The 20,945-nt window shown below is 38.3% G+C and overlaps 1 protein-coding gene across 1 annotated transcript in view; it reads right to left on the bottom strand.

The window, feature by feature from the left end:
* snx19a (sorting nexin 19a) overlaps positions 1 to 20,945 on the bottom strand; it is a 186,827-nt gene that overhangs the window by 73,690 nt on the left and 92,192 nt on the right. Inside the window, exon 5 of the mRNA XM_041800642.1 lies at positions 11,741 to 11,861. The gene's annotated coding sequence lies outside the window, so the exon portion shown is untranslated. The remainder of the gene's footprint in view (positions 1 to 11,740; positions 11,862 to 20,945) is intronic.

Below are 20,945 nucleotides of genomic sequence, written 5' to 3' on the forward strand. Positions count from 1 at the left end.
CGTTTTTTTTTTTTTCAAATAACTCAATGCTGTTCTTTGTCCTTCTTTTAACCAAGAAATGTCATCAAGTTCTGATAAAACTGGTGCTTTAGCAGCATCCACGCTAATCTCTTCCAACATAATCGCACCGGCATCTTGTCGCTGTTTGCCTACATCACGACTCTGCTGCACCCGAAAGTATTGCCCCTTGTGGCCAAATGGTCCTGTCACTTTCTAACCGGGCCCAAACAGTTCACATGGGAGCTTTGCAAGATGGATTCACCAGTGAGACACATGGAAATGGGCAAATCCATCTACTTTGCAAAGTTACCAGAGCGAGAGATCAGCTGTCTAACCTATCATTAGATGATGTGAAAATGATTGAACTTAAAACACAGATCACCTTAATTAATTTTAACTGCAGATTATAGCAACACTTTGGACAGCAAGGAGGTGGCAAAACAGGAATATTTAACATTTCAGTAATACACAGATGTAGCCTCATTTTCAGAGTTGATGTAAAATTATACTTTATGGTGATTGTATAATTCTAAAGCTCTGATTTGTACATTTAACATATTTAGCTTTTAAATAGCACCAACAAAAGAATTAACATGGTCTAATATGATTGGTCAGATCTGTTTATACTGGACTAATTGTGATTTTTTTTTGTGCTTATTGCTCCATATCCTTGTTTGAAAAATGAGAAATAAACAACTTTCTTAACCCCCAGGCATCAATTTAATTTACGACCCTTTAAAGCTGTTAAAAATGTCCACTTCCAAAAAACTGCTATAAAAACTTAACAGATTGATATTTGTTTCTGATTTTTTTTCATAAATCTCTTAAACAACTTCAGCTGTGGTCAAAACTACCAGACATTCAATCATTTTGAGGATTTTAACCCTTTAACTGCCAGCTTGATAGCTTAAAGTCAATGTGGTTTTTTATGAAAAAAAATGAAACAAATGTTGTATCTTCCTCAATTGGATGGCTGGGGGATGATTTCTAAATCCAGCATGGACATGTCAATGATTATCCAAATACTGACTTTGTTGCATTATTAGTTGGGATGTTTTTGTCCAACAGCTACTCGAGAGGGTCATAAATTTTTTAAATCAGATGCCACACAAAAACTAATAACGTATCAAATACAATATTCTGGCTAATGTTGGACATATCCAGGACTGATTTAAAAAACACCCCCATCCCCCCAACATTAGTTTTCTGGAAAAATAATGAATGTTTTGTGGGTTTTTTTTTTTTTTTTAGAAAAAAATTACCATCCTGTAATCAAACTGGCATTTAAAGGGTTAAAATCCTGAAAATTATTCAATATTTGATTGTTTTGATCAGACCTGAAGTTGATCAAAAGATCTGACCCAAAAAAGCAGAAAAAAATTGAATGTATACTATTTTTATTGCCATTTTTGGAAGTGGATGTTTCTGTCCTTAATGGCTTTAAAGGGTTGTAAATTTAAGCTATAGAAGACAGCATGTCCATGCTAGGTTTAGAAATAGTGCCCCAGCCATCCAACATTTGGTCTGAGAAAGATACAACATTTTTTCACTTTTTTTTCATAAAAAACCACATTGAATTTAAGTAATCAAACTGGCAATTAAAGAGTTAAAATTCTCAAAATGATTGAATGTTTGGTAGTTTTGAGCACAGCTGAAGTTGTTAAAGAGATTTATGCAAAAAAAAAAAAAAAAATCAGAAAAAAAGATCAATCTGGTAAGTTTTTATAGCAGTTTTTTGGAAGTGGACATTTTTGTCCTTAATGGCTTTAAAGGGTGGTAAATTTGTTTCACAGTGTTCCCTAAAAAAACTTCTTGCTTTAACAAAACTGAGAAAAAGGGCAAAACAAGATCATGTCATAGTTGTCTAAGTCAGTGGTTCCCAGAGTGGGCTGTGGGCCCCCCCAGGGGGGCGTGGCATCATGACAGTTGGGGGTGTGGCAAGGCAAGGCTAATTAACACCAGCGTATAACTCCAGCGCTGCTGAAGTGGCGGAGTTCATTAATGTCATCTCAGATTTAACCGCACTGTTGTAGTTCAAGTCCAAGACGTGGTCTGCATTTTGGACTGGAGTGGAAAAGGAGTGCCACTGCTAGGCAGAGAGCCCTGGTCACACTCCTCACTTTTGCAACATCCTCCCTGTGTGAGATAGGTTTTCTGCTGTTGCCTCAATCAAGACAAAAAAACAAATCAAAGCTGGACATTGAAAATGAACTGAGAGTGGCAGTCTCACAACTGAACCCAGGATTCAAGAATTTCCGCAGAACCGAATAAGCCTATCAACGTCACCGAAATTACTTCAGGATTGGGAATATTTAAAGCTGTTAAATGAGTTTTGATTTTCATGACATCATTCATCGTTAGAGAATCAGATGCTTACTCTCTTGGATACCATGATAACTGAGGACTTCCCTGAGTTTTACCTATGAAACTGTTTAATATTCAGGTTTGTTTGTGCTCTGTTTAGTGTTAGCATCTGGGCCATATTTTGGCCCTGTCATCCCAACAGGTAAGATTTATGTGCTGCTGTTGTACTCAATTGCTTTTCTCCCAAGGGTACAGAAGAGCAGACTTTTTTAATTTTAAATTTTATTTCTGGGCCTTTTATGTCTTTATTGATAGCACAGGACAGTGGATAGAATTGGAAACAGGGATGAGAGAGCTGGGGAGAGACACACAGGCTAGACTCAAACCCAGGCCGACCACCTACATGGTATGCGCCTTAAACCACTAGGCCACCTGCGCCCCCACGTGACTTTATTTCTGAGGGAGAGTGCTGATGTTTCGGCAATGATTAATGCCACACATCCAGCTACAGAGCCAGCACCCATGGCTAGTGTTGCTCTTGTTTAAAGGTAAAAGGTCACCAGGGATTAGAGATGCTGAGCCAAAGCAGAGCAGACTCTATTTAGTGAAAACAATCATTTCTTTTTGATAATATAGATATTGTCCACCTCTCTATAGTTGAAATGGTGTGATCTTTGCAGTTTAATTAAATACTTTTGAAAGAGTCATCAAATATTAAACTATCTTGGATAACCTCTATTATCTTTCATCAATTTACCTGATTCTGCCTAAGATCTTTGTCCTTTAAAAATGTTCCACTATATTTTTAAAATTTGTAAAATATAACAGTGTCATCATCTATCAATTATGATATCTTACCCGCTGATGCAAAATAAGGGCTTAAACTAGGCCTGTGAGTTATTAGAATGATATTGCCATTCACGTATAGTGTGCTAAAAAAAAACCAATATTAACAAAAAAATCCCCAATTATTCAAGAGTGAACATTATCTTTAACCCTCATTATCATGTTGTTCTACTGTTCTTCATGTTCTCAACCATAAATATATTTGTAACCAAAATCAGAATAAACCAATATAGAGAGTTTTCTATTCTCACTTTGCACCACTAATTTAAAGGCTGCTGATAGCTAACCTGGGCTTCATCCATCTGCATCTAAATGGTATTAAAGCACAGTCTTTCTACTCAGGCATCTATGCACCTCAGTAGGCATGCTGAGTAAGAAAGCTCTGATTGTTGAAGTTAATTTTTCTCCTATCTGGATAACAATGAAATTGCTAAAAGCCCTGTCATTTAACCAGGGAAGCATGATTATAATCCGTCAATATTTGTAAAGTTAATAGTTTGTGAGCTTGATGTCATTTAAGGACTGACTGCTTACACAATCCATGGAGAGACATTTACATATTAGTATGTAGTTGATATTAATATCAGGATTTACTTAACCACTGAGTGTCTGAACTGATAAAAGCTGACAACATTTAACCCCAAAGTAAAGCCACCTCTGGCCCACCATAGAGAATATCACTGCAGAGCTACAGAGCATAAATGCTCAAAGACACGAGGGAAAAACAGTAAGTGGTGACCCCAGACGTATAGCTGTATTCTTCAGGGACGGTTTGTTTTTCTTCACTGTCTTTATGATTGCATTAGTATAGTTTGTTCTTGGCGCAGTGACTGAGAGGATTGGACACCTTTTGAACTGACTGCTGCATCACTCTGGCCTCCACCTACACGCATCCACTCTTTTTTCTCCTTTTTTTACTAAGCACTTTCAATACAGCAATAACATCCATACTGTAAGATGGTATAAACATTCTGAAATGTTAGCTTTTGTTTCAACCTTTATTTCACCTGCACACAGGAGGAAGACCTTTTTTTATTTTAGTATCTTCACAGATAATTGATGCTATTACAGCAATTTTTATGTCTTTATCAATAAACATGTTGTTTTGGACTTCATATCAATGTCTTCTTTAGCTTTTAAAAGGAGGTCTCTTCATACAGAACAATATCAGGGCCAGTTCAGCCTGTAAAGATTTTTGTAATGAACCTATTTAGTCTGTAATCCTTGTATATTAGACATTTTTAAGTGTTTGTTTTTGCTTGTCTCTGATCCCTGAAAAGTATGGTGCCCTGTGTAAGAGCCCTGATAGTAAAAGTCAAATAGTAAAAAAAATAAAGTTAGAGAAAGGCATTTAAAAAGCAAAGGGTAGATTTTCTTAACATCTGAATGACTGTCAGCAGCTTTGGTGTCTCCCGTACAGGCATGCACATGTTCAGCACACAGTGAGGTTCATATGCCAAAATTTAAAAATGCTGACATTTTTCAATAGTCCGTGTTTCAGAAGAAACACATCTCTGTTTTTAATGAACCCTAGTATTGAAGAGTGCCATAAATTATATTTCAACCAAACACTGCTGAGGGGGAAATGAGAGAACTGATTTTCTTGCACAATTCCTTTAATAACATGTTTGTGCAGATTTAGAAAGTGCAGGAATTTGCCTGGAATTTTTGGTAATCAAATCAAATAATTGCCCTAAATTTGGTGTTTGGGCTTCTATTTTTGTTGACAGGAACCAATATCACTGACCTTTACCAGTGTCACGTAAAAGTTCAAATAGTATTATTGTGATGACCCCACACTAGTGCTGCATGATCAAATCTAATCACAATCACAAACATGATGTCAGGCTGTGCAAACACATCTCATAAAAGTTTTGTTTTAAACTTAATATTTGTATGTTTTGAGTTGTGAAATACTCATTTCAAACATATCAGCATTTTCTTTGATAATCAAGCAAGTAGACTTGTGATACTATTTATAAATTATATTGTATTCACAACCTCACGAGATTGGCCAGTTTAAATGCAACCACACGTTATATTTAACTGTGCAGCACACTGACCTTTATGAACAGAACTGTCTTTAGTCAGTAATATACTTGAATGAATATGCTGCGTATAATATTTCTGTCTAAAAATAGCAGCCATGTTATACAAAAGTTTGACTTTTCATGCATCATTTGTTAATTAACACTATAATTGGTAGGGATGCATGCTATTATTGGACTGATATTGGTGCCAACATATATAAGCTTCTTAAGTTAATTATTGTTATTGGCAGATATGAAAATTTCTGCTGATGTTTGCAGCCGATATATTAGTCATACATATTGGCAGCATAAATCGTACATTAGCCTAAATATCATGTATAAATGTACCATCAGGCATAGTTGGTTCCTTATTATGTCCAACATTAGCCCTCAACATTTTAAATGGCGCCCAAAACATAAAACTTAAGGACTGTCTACCTCCCTGCTCCTTATTCACCTTTGCTTGACTCAGCCTCTTTGCAAAAGAGACACTTGGTGGTTTTTACAGTGAAAAAAGGTGTGTATAGGAACTGTTTAAGATCAGGTGGCAGAGAAGGAGCCCATATTAATAAGCCACAGTCCTCACAGGTGGCAGTATCGATCTCCGGTTCCCACAGCTTTGGTACATGTCTTCCCCCATTCTCTCTTTCCATATTTCCTGTCTCTCTTCAGATGCCCTATCTTAAGTACTAAAGGCAGTTCTGATACTGTCCATATCAGTATCAGTATCATACAGTATTGGTGTAGGCTAAAATATAGAATATCAGAAATATTGGCAAATGTCCAACATCATGCATCTCTAAAAATGGCAGCCATGTTATTCAAACTTACACTGGCTTTTTTCACACCATCATAGCAAAGTAACAGTGAGTTGTTACGTTTGTGTTGGTAATCAATTTTGTAAAGATCTGAGTTATTTTGAGAAGTTACAGTAAGTTTTAGTTACAGTTTTTGCTACCTAAACCAGGCAGAAACTCAACTCACACCTGGATTTCAATCAACATAACACCTTTTTTGTAGTATGAAGTGTACAGTTGTTGTCAGTCACGACTAAACAGTCAAACCCAGGTACAATGCATACGCTCAAAAATTGCTGATTTGGAAGTGTCTGTGTTGTGATGAAACTTAAACGTTTATCATAGAAAAGAACAAGTGTGGCAGGAATGAGATGATGGCAAACACTTGAGGCTGGCTTTGATGATTTAGTTTGAGAGAAGCAGAGGCAGCAGACCAGCAGCACAAGCAGTAACAAGATGGCGGCGGTCTGCAGCAGAGTAGTACGCTCTGTCCAGGGAGAAAAGAGAAGGAAAGCCTGAGTAACCGAGCATAACTTGCTCAGGGCACCAAGGGCCAAGTATCACAGTAATTTGGAGCCAGTCCCATCTACCGGTAGTGGCGGGCAGAGCAGAGACGGCACCCACAGGGGCACCGATAGGTGCAGGGGGCGCGAGAACAATGGAATGGCTGCCTCCCAGACAGGGCTGCCGTACTGCAGTGATAAGGGAACAGGAAGGAGGGGGGGGCAACACAGGAGGTAGACACACCTGCTTCTGCCGCTGGAGCAACAGCAGCCAGTGTAGCAAGCGGTAGACAGAAAGAGACGGAGCTGGATTCAAACGCCAGTCCAGCCTCTCATGCAGCGATTAGAGGGCATCTGAGGACTCTTCCCCTGTGCCGTGAGAGTGTGTGAGATCAGAGCACAAGGGAAGAGCTGGATATGACAGAGGAGCAGAGGAGGAGAGGCACAAAGCTGACAGAACCATACTCACTGACATATGCTGCACACACACACTAAACAGACATGTTTGTTCAACATAGACATAGACACAAAACATGAAAACTGCATCTTAAATTTGATTTTTCCCTGTTTTTCAGCACCAATTCCCTCTGGGGTCTTTCGTGATCCAGAGTATAATCTCATCCTTTAATGCAGTTGAATTTTTTCAACATGCAAGACGAGCTTTGTGCCTATACAGCATCATATTTAGGATCAAAATTCAATAATAATAAAAATAATAACTTTTATGTATGTAGCACTTTAAAGAGTGAATGTTGTTACTCTGTGGATCCACCACTAAACAAGAAACAATGAACCTCTCATACACTGCTCTACTGGAAGAAAATTCTTCTTTATATGATATCGATTAACTAAAAATAATATATATGTAGCCAATTTTCTTCTTCATGGGATAAAATTACTAGCAGAACATCTTGCTTGCTATCTCTGGCTTCAAAAGCTCTCAGATGAACATTTTCTAAGTTTGCATGTCATTTATTCCACCTCTACAGGACCAGCTGGTTGCACTCAAGTTTCCTTTAAATTTAAAAACCAGACATAAAAACTTTGTATCAAACAGGTTGTCAATGTAAGACGTCAAAGATGTGCACTCCTCTCGGTGGTCGGCCATTTTACAAGTTTGAAAAAAACAGCAAAGGCTGGGGGGTAAGGCTGCTGTGGGAGGTCTTAATAATGTGGCTGCATACACACACACACTCGCTGGGATCATGATGGAAGTGCAGTGTGAATGCCCTTACTGCACACATGGAAGTTATTGCTTTGCTTTAATTTTCCTCAGTCCATACTTTTAGTTGAGCATGGATGACATTTCAGAAGCAAACAGAAAATGATATCAACAATCACTCTACAAACCATCAGCATGTTTTATGTTTATTTCCTCTTTGTGGTCTGTCTGGATGCTATCTTTCATTGCATGTTTCTGCTGAACAAGGGAAACACTGACACCGTGACCTAGTGCTGCTCCAAGAAGGAAACCCTGCTGAGCTAAGACGTCACCGAGGCACATTTACATTTTTACCACTGGTGAGATAGAGAGACTATGAACCTTTAACACTTTTTCTCACTGACTTGAAGATGCAGATAAAGTCAACGATTGTAAGTTGTCATTTGACAAACATCAGACCTCTTTAAATGAATATGCAATGATCACACTGAGCCTAAGATCTCAACAAAAGAAAATATCTGACTTTATCCATTAAAGCTGCTTTAGAAATTTGGATTCACAATTCATACAGGGCAAAAAAAATCAACAACAAGACTCTACTCTAGTTAGAGGTAGGCCAATATACTGATACTGCAATATATCGTCATCCTGATGCATGAGATACAAGTATCAAATCGCTGGTGCCAAATATTTTTACTAATAGAAATGCAGCTAAATTTTATGGCATTCAAAATGCATTTCCCTGCTGAGTCATTCACCAAGTCATCACTACACGACTCCTCACTGTAGCTCTTATATGAATGAGAGCTGCTTTAACAGAAAAAGTCAATAGTGAGAGAAAAGATGAAGAAGACAGTAAGAAAGTTTCAGACAAATGTAAAAGAAGTAAGAAGATAAGAGGTGATGGGAGATAAAAGTTTAAACTGACTGTAAATTGCAGTGAGTAAATGCATTAATTCTGCAGATTACATTACAGATATCTAAATGTGTCAATATATGACTGTCTTGCAATACAGAATTCAGAATCCCTGTATCCTGGTATTATTGTTGACATGGGTCATGTATCGTATCGTATTGTGCTGCATGATTTGGAAATAGTGTGCTAGTGCAATTACACTGGACAATATTGCAGTTTGACATGATTTGATATGATTCTACTTGCAAGTTATCAAGTAAAATGTAGAGAATTATGATAGTTTTGAAGGTTGTATTTCTCATCTCAAAACATATAAATATTAAGTCACATTAAAAACTTAGCCTAATTGTTTTATTGTAGTGCTATCAAACTAACTTCATGATTAAAAGAGTTTTTCCTTTTTTGAAATAATGGTACTTCTACAGAGTGCAAATGCAGCAGCACTTTTAACTTAAAGGCCTTTTTTGTGGGTATTATTGTAAACCTGTGAAGCACTACTAAAAGCAGAAATTACAATTGCAATTCCATCAAATTAATCATGCAGCACTAGTATCATATTTTATCTTGTATCGTGATTTATTCTGTTATTTCCATCTGACTGTTTGGCGTCTTTATCTCTTGCAGCATCACATGTGACAATGATTTAAGTCTTAAGTGCATAACAATGGTAATATTTCACTGGTTTGCAAGACATAGCTAATTAAAAGCTTAAAAAACACAAGAAAAAAATAAAAATAAAGATCCTTAATGAATCTCTGAATTCTTCAAGCATTGGGGGGGTATCAAAATCTGACAGCTGTTTTTTCAAGCGTTAATCCAAAATGGCTAAAAATGCCTTCAAATCAAAGCTGAAAATAGAATCTGAGCTCAAAGCTACCTGTCCTTCAACAACATAGTCGCTGCATCACTTCTCTTCCAATAAAATTAATGAAAGAATGAGGACAAAACATCAAACTGCATCTTGGTTCAAAATGCTGCTCAAGCTCTCTGAAAGACTGAAAGTGACTTCAGAGTGGCTGAGGAGGAAGGAGGAGACATGTAAAGGGTTACATACAGGAGGTGTGGAGAAAGGGAGGGGAGAGCTGGAAATGAAGCTGTTACTGTGATCACAGATCAACGACCAATTATAGAAACAGACATTTGCCTCCAGACACATTTCAACATACTGTTTTTGCAGAACAGTGAAGACTAAGAAAACAGCAGCCACTGGCATGATATACTGGTCACTAGCTCAAGACCTGAAGTGCCCCTTTACATGACACATGTTAAAATCTGAACCGGAGTCTATCCCATTTATTACATTTACTACATCACACACCACAACTAGTTGAATGGGCTGGCATACATGGGGTGTCACCCTGGTGTACAAATGTGACTTTTCATTCCACTCTGCCTTTGCCCATTTTCTCTCTTTTCTATTCAAATGTAACAGAAGTGCATACATCGTAGATACAGTAGGTGTTTGAAATAAAGACCGATGAGGATTTTGATGAGGTCAAACACAAGTGTACTGAGCTTTCAGTGTCACGCTCTCACCAGTACTTTGTGCTGCTCTCAAGATCAGGTGTGAAAACGAACCTGTAGGATAAATTTTCCGACTTTCAATTCTGAAATGGGACATAACAAATAACGCACTGATTCAAACACTCAAAAGAGGCTTTTCCCTTTGCAGTCATGCTGTGTATGTCACAGTATTTATCACATCATTTATTTGTCTTCATTGTTTTTGTCTGGGTGTTAGTGAGTCTGTCTGACTGTGTGAGTGCAGGATACACGGTGCAGTGTGTGTTGTATTCAACAGACTGAGTGAGCTGGTTGTGCCGTTCACACGTGTAACATTAGTCACTGTGGGTGTAACCTTAGTCACAAATTCCTCATTCATTCATTGTACCTGCCCAAAAACTGAGTGTACTGTAAATGTCACAGCGTTTCGACACATCACCCCACCTTGTCTGGACATCACTCCATCGCAGTCACATGTCCCTTATACCCACATTCCTTTATCCATCTCCCCCACCCCACGCCCCACACGCTGTGCCTGCCTCTGGGTCTAACCAGTCCATGCAACATAAGAAACCTGGCATTCTTCTTTATTGAACCCCTCTTTCTCTATTTTTCACTGTGGGTGCATGAAATGATCATTCCCTGTCACTGTTGCTTGCTTAAAAAAGGGAAGCAATCCCTTCTTCTTTTCGCTTTGTGTCTTTCCGCCATGTTTTCCTCTTTTAGTTTTAGGGTACAGAGATGTGTGAGTGCCCCTCGCAGCTCCCAAGAACCCAACCCGTGCACATCACAGGAAAACGTCACAAGTTAGGGTCTCAGGGAATGAGAGAGGTACAGGTTGCTGTTTTAATAGCCTTTCTTATGCGACACACAGTGGATCATTTGCTGCATGAACGCCATGGCAGAGACTGGGGCAGACAATGGCAGCTTCCTTTCTCCCTGGCTTTGTGCTGTGCTCTATCATAAGTCTAAATTTTGTCACTAAATCTGGTATGGGATCACTAAGTCTAGTGTGCATGGCATCGACATACTTCCATTAATTCTTTCGTAACATTTTATACGTTAAAAGATGATAAACAGTTTGGCAAACTGCGCATGTGTCGAGATTACGATTCACATGGTATATCATATCAAATAACAACACACAAACAAAACTGACCACTGCAACTGAACTCTCACATATTGTACACACTTGTGCTGCCACTGAATGGCCAAACACACCCAGACAGACAGACAGACAGCACTTCATCATCACATGATGTTCATAAGAATGGTCCTGCCTCAGCGTATTTCGGCCTCCCTGCCGCTGCCACAGCCTGGCTCGGCCAAACCATGGTATGATAATCTTTGATTTTTTTTACTTAGCATGCCAAAATCCTGCTCACTGCTCGCACGCAGCAGCACCAGCCAGACAACAAGGTCAGCAGCAAAGACCATATGTGAGCAGCCAGGGTCTCACTTCGATAAAAATCCCTCCATGTTGCTAAAAAAACCAAAGCTTCCTCCCATTTACAGTCTCCCTTTGAGATATTCCTTCTCCAGACATGCCATGCTTGTCATCCCTGTGAGACAGCGCCTGTCAATCATGCAGCTATGATTTAATGGAGGGAAAGCACAAGTAGGTAACTAACAGGAAGAAGAAAAAGGAGGGTGAAGACGAGAGAAAGAAGATAACTCACCCAGCTGACCGTGGTGGCGGAGGCAGCTGCAGTACTCGATGCATGTCTGTGCCGGTCAGAGGAGCAGAGGATGTGGCCACAGACGAAACAGAAAGAGGGAGATCTGCGATAAAACAGAGAGCTGGAGAGGGAAGCAGAGGAATACGTTTTAGTGCTGCTAGCTCAGGCTTTGTTGAATCGAGCATTTGCACTAGCACATGAAGCTGTTGTAGCAGATTGCTGCTGTCTAGCCGTCTACTGCTCAGACATGCAAGACTATACCATGTGCAGCGAAACCGAGCAAGAGAGAGAGGGAGGGAGAGAGGGAGAGACAGAGATACAGAGACGAGAGATGAAAGGGAGGGCAGGTGTGAGGTTAAAGGGTTATTTTAGGTGAACAAGAAATTTTGTAGGGATCACACTGAAACAGAAATGGAATTAGAATGTGTGATACTACTGTAAATTAAAAAGAAAACAAAGGACACTGGCCATTATTTATGTCATAACGCAGCAATGGGTGATGAAGATGTAGAAACATGTGGTTTTTTTAAAGTTTAACAAAACAAGACTGCAGGGCATGTGTTCTAGTGGACACAGATGAGCAGCACACATGAGGAAAGAATGAGCAGATGAATTTGCTTGGACCGCTTCATGCATGCTTAAGGGAAACAGGAACTTAGTAAAATGAGTAAGAGACAAAAAGAAAGGAGTTCAGTTTAGTCAGAATTAAGATATGGTACAATGTGCACTTGTTTCAATGAATAAAAGAAACTTATCACAATAAAAAAAGGTAGTCATGCATAATTCAATAAAGTAGACTCTGGCCTATGATCTCGGTGTATCCTAAAGTTTTCCACTTCAACCAAAGCTTTCCATAAGGCCTTTAAAAATAAACAAAAGACAAACGGAAGAGTTTATTATCATCTGAAATAAGCAGATATGCTTTAAAGCTATCAAAATAAGCTTCAATAGTATGTCCAAACAGCGACAGAAGTGAATAATAGGAAAAAATGTGTAACGCCTGTTGCTGTAGTGTCCCTAGCCGCTGCTACTCACCCCTCTTTCTCCATGTGACACTACTACCCATCATTTCCTTCCCCCGTCTGTATGTCTGTCTGTCTCCTCACTCCATCTGTGTCACATTTTCTATCTGCTCCTTCTCGCTGCTTAAGTCTGACTATATCACACCTCTCTGTCTGTATCTGTGCCTCTGTATTTTCTTTCCCTTCTCTGCCTTGCATGCTTCATAGATTGCAGGCTCAAGTCCCCAGGGCAGAGGAACTGTAGAGCCTCTGCTCACCCCGCTGCCCATTACATACAGCACTGAAACAGCAGAAGCAGAGCAGGGAAAAGAGAAATAAATATTGCGCATTCATTTCCCCTAACAGCTGAAATCCCAGACTCCAAAGGCCTGCTTTATGCAGAGAAACAGAGATAAGAGAAGGTAAAGAGCGAGGAGGGAGAAAGTGTGGGAGAGAAAAGACAAACACTAGCAGAGGGAGAAGAAAGAAGGAAGAGATAGTTAATCACATTTTATCTTACAATGTCTCTTTTCAAGATCCTTTTCATTTAAGAAAAGAAAAAAAATCCTTCTTCAGTCGGCAAGTCCGGTATTCTGTTCCTGTCTCTCTCCCCTCTGTGTCTGCGAGAGTGACTGGGTATTACAGCGTGCAATCATGGAGGAAAAGGAGGGTGGGACAAGAGAAGATTGAAAGAGGAAAGGAGCAGGAGGAGGGGGAGCAGAGAGCGGGGCGCTGTTGCGCGGAAGAGATGTAGGCGAACTTTATGCAAGCAGCATGAGGTGACTTTCTCATTCTGATACAGACAGCAAATTCCAACCTCCATGCTTTGTCAGACAATGTTTCCTTTTATATCAAATTACCAAAGCACAGACTGACTGACTTTGAGAGAGAACCATGAAGACTCAGATCAAATAACTGTTGAATATCAGGTCCACTCGTGATGCTAATGCTAGTTTATAAGGACAGAAGAAACTATAGTGTCCCAGGGAGGCCTACTGCTGGTATGTTTACAAAAATGTGACGTTTACTCAAGGGTGGCTTTTTGAATGCAGATATACAGTGCTTAACAAATTTATTAGACCACCACCCAAAGTAAGGTTTATGCCACAGCTGCATCATGAAGTGCTTTAATGCGGACTCTTTCATTTTCAGTGAGCTCTCCACGTTTTACCATTTTGAACAGGAATGAGGAATTTCAAACTGAATTCACCTTTTTATACCCAAATTTGAGCCAGCTCTCTGGGCTTCTCTGAGAAGTCAGAAATTATTCAAGCATAACATTCAACCACTAAAACAAATTTTTCTGTTCAGGAATGTAAGTAAATAACTATAATTTGACATATTTAACAAGAAATTATAAAGTGCTTTACTATTTTGAAAGTTTTTTAGTAAATCAGTGAATTTGAAAATTAATGGATAACAACAATAATTATATTTCAACATTAAAAATATAATTTGGGTTAAAGAGCTTCTACATATTGGTGTATTAACCATTGCAGAAACATAAAATATGATTTTGGTAATTATCAATGCTGTTAATTTAGGGCAGCTGTGGCATAAACCTTACTTTGGGTGGTGGTCTAATAAATTTGTTAAGCACTGTATATTGTCAGAGGTGAATGACTATCATAAAGAAGAAAAAGACAGACAATTAAAGATAATAGCCGCTAGGAATCCATAAATCATCTATGTAAAATATCAGTAATAAATGCAAAAATCTCAATGGAAGGCAAAGACAAAGAAAGGAAGAAAAGGGGCTAAAAATGTAATTAACTATCATCATGTTTCATTTGCCATGCTTGTTCCCTGAGAAATTTGCCACTGTACATTGTTATTAGCCACACTTTCAGCAGAGGAAAGAAGAGAACAACTCTCTCACCATGCTACAACATTAATGTAAAACCAGTACAATACTGAAAGTATAACTAGGATGTTTTGTTTTTTTTTTCCAAATGAATGATGACACATGAGGTACACATGTACTTGTGTTTTTAGTGCTTACTTTGGGATTATTGTTGCTAGTTTTTCTGATTTGTTGCTGTGGTGGCAGCTGTATGTGTGCAGCACTTAAGAGTCCCAGACAAATTTCCCCAAGGGGACAATAAAGAGCATTGTATCACATCGTATCGTGTCGTATTGCTTAGTATCGTCTAGCATCTTATTGTATCGCATTGTATCATTTTGTCTGTCCATAAACATTTCTCTCTTGCTGATAATAACTTACTATCCAAAGTTGCATTCATAATGGCATTCTTTTATGATGACATAAATCTTAATCATTATTCATTCTACCTGCCCTCCTTTGGAGTAATACAGATATTGAGTTAAGACGTATTGCACATAAATTACAGAACAATTGAAAGATTCCTTTCAAAAGGTGAAATGATATCTACCACTACAATTTAAACTTGATACTACTGATGAGAACTAATGAATTATATCGTCCAAATATGGACAATATATGGCAGAAGTAGGGTAAGTTGTAATGTTGTGATCCACAGAGAACTGAAATAAAAGAATCATCATTATTTATCCATGGAATGACACATACTGCATTGTGAGTTGATGTTATTGAGAAAGTACTATTTGGACTTCAGGCAGTCTCCTGTATTTCAATGAATTTTTATGCCAAAGTCAGACTATAGGTTTTAAGCACCAATATAGCCCGATCAAAAGTCGCAGAATTTCATGACCCACTGACCCCCAAAATCCATGTATAATTTTTCTTGTATTAATCCATTTTTTTTAAAGTTTTTTGGGGGAATATTTGCCTTTATTTGGACAGAACAGCTAAAGAGACACAAGAAATGAGAGGAGAGAACACCACTGAGAGGACATGCAACAAACATAGGCTGAGCCCAAGAATTGATCCTGTGGCCAGTGTGAGTAGGACTACGGCCTCTGCTGCTCTACCAACTGAGCCACACTGACGCCTAGAGGTAGGCGGTAAACTGGTATTAATACCGTCACCGGTAAAATTTTTGCCACGGAATGGATTTCTGCAACACCGTCATCACAGGTTTAAATGCCTACATTGTGCTGTGACGCACGCACGAGGCATATCTGCTCCCACAGCTGGTGGAGGGAGTGAGTTGTGACACACAGCTCAGGCTGAGTCCAGTCAATAGCACGTTTAGCTCTAGTATTACGTGTAGCCAACAAAACGAATGTCAAGGACTCTTGCCGCTGTAACTAAGCACAGTTAGCAGGCAAAAACACGTGTTCTTTCCTCTCAAAGTTTGATGGCTGTACTGCAACCAAGTCAGCGTGCTGTCTCTGTCAGCCTGCCTGGGGCTTTAACACAAGCCAAGTGCTGCTTTAGCTGGTCTCAGACCCCCAGCGCTGCAGCTCTTCATCTTACAACGGCTTTAACAACCGTTTAAAAGAATATTCTAACTTTTGACTTTCTTTTCTGAGTCCACAGTGAGTCAAAGATCCAAGCTGCGATGTTAAATGAGGTCAGAAAAGCTGCTGTAAACATGCTGCAAAAACTCTCTGGTATGGCAGCCAAAGCTAAGCTAACTCAATACTAAACACAGTATTTCCGTCAAGCTCTTCAAAATCAAAGTCTGCGTCTGTTATTTTTCTTGAACGCTTTTATTGCGATCGCCTTCACCAGGAAACATGTTCAAGTCATTAGCAGCTTAACACACCTCATCAGGCTAGAGATTAAATGTTAAACTTGGAGTGAAGTTAGACAGAAATAAACCTAGAGAGACTTAAAAAAAAAAACAAAAAAACCCCCCAAAAAAACATTTATTCTGTGCTCCTAAACGTAGACATAAATTGAGTATGTCATCAAAGGCTTGTTTTAAGGGGAGAAGGGGGTTTATAAAACTTGAATTTGGATTAAAAAGCATTATCTCTTTTTAATTTTGTAATATCGTGATTTAATACCATTACCGTCAAAGGCAAGAAAAATACCGTGATATGATTTTCAGGCCATATTGCCCAGGCCTACCGGCACCCTAAGAATCTAGTTTTATCCTATGTAAAGTTTGATTGTTAATGACAAGACAACACCTGGGATGCCTCTTTGCCTCTTGACAGAACGCTTTTTATGTTTAATTTTTCATCTAATCTTCTTAGATTTTTTTTTGTCACATCAGTTAAGTTGACCAATGAGAGCATGTGCAAAAGGGTAAACAGATCAAACAAACTGGTGCACTCATTACATAATTTTGTAAGAAATACTCAAAAGTAAGCGTCACATGGGTTCCCATGGTGGGGAGCCTATGGGATTTTTCAATGGGTTTTTGATCATTCCTGAAAATAAGACCTGGGTCCAATAGAAGTTTATGAAACTTACACGTTTTGTTCATAAAGATAATCTTCATAAACTGATAATATAAGCATCATATCTGGTTCGTCAATATAACTGGCGAAAGTAAATAGTTCATGTCATGCCATACTGAACTACTACATAGTCAACTGAGGACACAAGTGAATGGCAGGCTTAGTCGCCATGCTTCGGATGATGACGTATGATCTTCCTGAAACACTGTAGTCCTAGTTAGTTGTCATTTAGCAACTGCTTTTATTAAGATGTGAAAAGCTACACAACTCTAAGGTGGGGCACATTGCAGATGTATCTTATGTTGTAGGATAAAACGTCAAACTCAACTCAACTCAAACAATCTTGGGGTTGTGTTCACCACAGACCTTAATTTAGGCATTTAACCTAAAACTCAGTCAAAAATCCTATATACTTTCAGACGAGGGAACCGGAAGTGCTAAAATGCTAACCCACTTTGGCGTTTTAGGACTTATTTCTGCACCGCTCTATGGCAAAGTGAAGGAGGAATGATGAAGCTCATGGTGTGAGATTGAATGTTGAGACTGAGGAAAAGTTTTAGGAGTCAACCGATATATTTTTTTTTTTTTTTTTTTTTTACAACTGATACTGATTATTAGTTGCTCATGAAACCGATAACTGATATTTAAAACAGATATTTATTTACAGAAAAAATGAAAATCTTCAGGTGAAAATTCTAAATTTGAAGTGGTATAAATAAATACAGTCAATTACTTCAAATTCGTAGTACTTGACTGTCCCACATATCCTCAATTAATCCACCACTTGGGTTAACAGAGGCCTGAGATACAGGGTTATGTCTAATAAGGTGTATTACAGTAGTTTCCCCAATCTCTATGATGTCAGAGTAAACAGCTTCAAGACATTTCAGCACCGTTGTTGTTAACAGAGAACTCTAACATGTTTAGTGCAAGAAATAACACCAAAGTCTAACAGGCATTTGGTTAAAAGATGATCAAGCAAAGATGCTTTCTAACACATCCAACTCGACATTTAATGTTATTGTGCGCTGATGTGACATTTTATAACAAGAGAAAATGCAATCTCAAACTGAAGACTGATGTTACATCAGCAGTCTGGGAACCGGCACCAGTTTAAAACGATGGCTAGTGTTAGCAACAAAACAAAGCTCACTTTCTGGGTATTTTCTGTGAAACTAAACAGACTTGTCATTATGGAGACCGTGTACAGAATTCTGATGTTTTAGGAACTTTAGTGTGGAGGATCGTGATGTTTTTATCCTCAGAGATAACCGCTGTGTTTCCTCCTCATGAGACAACACCCGAGAAAACATTTCAGGTTGGTGTCACTTTTCAAAGCACAATGACAGGCTGCAGTGTTGACTGGCTAGAACTCATGTGACATTGTAGCCAATCAGGTAGACTTGTGGGCGGGACATAGATGAGAGGGACAGTGAATGAAAACTGAGAGAGAATATAAAACACAGGGAGCAGAGCCGAAGTAGCAGACTTTTAATTTAATTAATAATATCGGTGATCGGTGTGATAAAATGCCGATACCGATAATCGGCAAAATGCCAAATATGGGTGGCCATAATCAGCCAGATCGATTATCAATCAACCCCTATAAAGTTTGTCAAGGTCTGACTACAACATCATTGCCTTTATGAAGAGTTGTTGAGGAACGACGGAAGACTCTAAAAAGATAAATGGTGAGGAACTGCATACAGCATGTACTCAGAGCAACAATTTCACCTCATCAGCCACCCATCCAAATCTTCAAATGATGTTTACACTGTTTCAGTTTCTATGTGGAACTATTAGAAAACAAAGACAGAAAACGTAGCAGAACGTTGTCATGTAAACTCAGTGGTGATGATTATGTGTGGCTCTTTGATAACTTAATCTGAAACACTGACCACAGTAACAGGCAAAATGATTGTAGTAGTCTGACTTTAGCATTAAAAATACATGGAAGCAGCAGCCTCACTATAGCCTCCATAAAATTGATCAAATTTGACCTTCTACCATTATTCAGAAAAAAAATCTCAGTACGGAAATTACTGATTCTATATATTGTTTAAGCTCATGGCATGGCTGAAAAAAGCCCCTTAATGTGAACGTTTTAAACATTTGGCTATGGTGAGTCGTTAAAAAATGTATCAAGTTACATCTCTGGTCTCTCTGTAGGCCTTTTTTTAGAACTTCTAAAAGATGTCCTCGTAGTTTACAACACAAGACAGGCCGACCTGTCTTTGATCCTTACTTTTGTCATTTTATCAAACTTTCATCAATTACATTTTTAAATTAAAAACAGAAACATAACCAAAACAAAATGAAGTTTATAAATATAAAAGCAAAATAAAGATCTTGTTAGCAGATGACTTACAATAACACATGAACAATTTCTATGACGTATTTCATGTCTTTCTCTAATACTATGACCTCCTGAACCAAACTGACTTTATCTCCCTTAAAGCCAACATTTTCTTCTTCAAGGTCAGATGCCAGGTAACTTCATCCGTTTGCTTCAGAATGAACAAACTAATAGTCATGCTTACTTTACTGATTTCAATTAATTCTAATATTTGTCTTCAAAACATCTTCCACAGGCTAACTTACAACCTTCTCTTCTTTGACTTAGAATTTTTCCTTCTAAAAACCAGTCTTGGGTTATGACTTTTTCATCCAACTATGCAGCATACAGCCAATTGCAAAGGGACTATTAGTGCAGGGAAATTATTCAAGTTTCAATGTCAATAATAATTTTATCTTCTCACATCACGAAAAACAGACAATCAAGATTAAAGGATTACTGAGCTGCAGGCTGTGCTTCGCTTGTTTTGTCTATAGGTTTTGTCAAAAACACAGCCAATGTTAAAATTTGTGTTCATGTATTGAAATCCTATGTTTACTGTATGTATGTTTATTTTCAAAGTGTTCAGAATATATGTATCAAAGTTTTTTCAGCTTAATAAATGAAAAACCAGTGAGTAATCATATTTAGTAATTGTCAGCTCAATATCATCAAAACAATAGTGAGTTTTACTGTAGTTCACTGTAGTTGAGCAGCCTTAGGGGCTACGGAGACTGTGGTGGATGCACCACAATGACTTGCATTTCTTAGCTAGCCTACCCTTCTTTTTGCAGGTATGGTTGATCTTCTTCTCCTCCTCTACATGTTTGACTAAAAAGCTGCATACTTTTACCAATGAAATCTGAGCAAGTAATCAATCAGTTTGATTGTTGCTTACTAATCCCTTATATAAATGTCCCTTTGGAAACTTCTGTTATCAAATTAGACACATCATAGATTAAAAAAACAGGCATTAAATTTTCATTGTTCCATTTTTGGAATGGTGGGTTTCTGTATCAAAACATCTCAGCAGTAAATTCAATATTTCCTAAAACATTTTCTCTTGTTAGTATGCAATTTAAAAACAAAACTAACTCCTTCCTCTGCATAATCTTCATAAAATACATGCGATAAGCTCTTGAGCAGCCTCTATCATCCAAAAAGGAGAATTTCAACATACAGGTTCATTTAGGTGTATTGCTCATAGCGTCCTTAATTTGAGGGTCATTGAAAATGAAACAGGGGTTAGATATGAGTCTTGATCTTATCACAAAGAGGAGTAGAAAAAGTTATTAAACAATGACACAGAAGAGGTAAGGAGGGAAATATAAAAGGTGTTGGGGCAGTTTAGGAAATGTATATCATATCGGCATTGTGTTAGTGTCATTTTTTACATACATTGATTTAGTATGAGTTGGTTTATAGAAGAAGAAAAGGCTTGTGAGAGGGGTGAGAGACAAGATGGTAAGAAGGCGAGACAAATGGGGAGAAAAGGGAATCACTGGGACAGGGTTTCTGTGACGGACAACACACAATGGGCCAGGATAATTGACAGCAGGACAATGGTGTGTGT

This window comes from Cheilinus undulatus, linkage group 12 (genome assembly GCF_018320785.1).
Source record: "Cheilinus undulatus linkage group 12, ASM1832078v1, whole genome shotgun sequence".
Taxonomy (NCBI): Eukaryota; Metazoa; Chordata; class Actinopteri; order Labriformes; family Labridae; genus Cheilinus; species Cheilinus undulatus.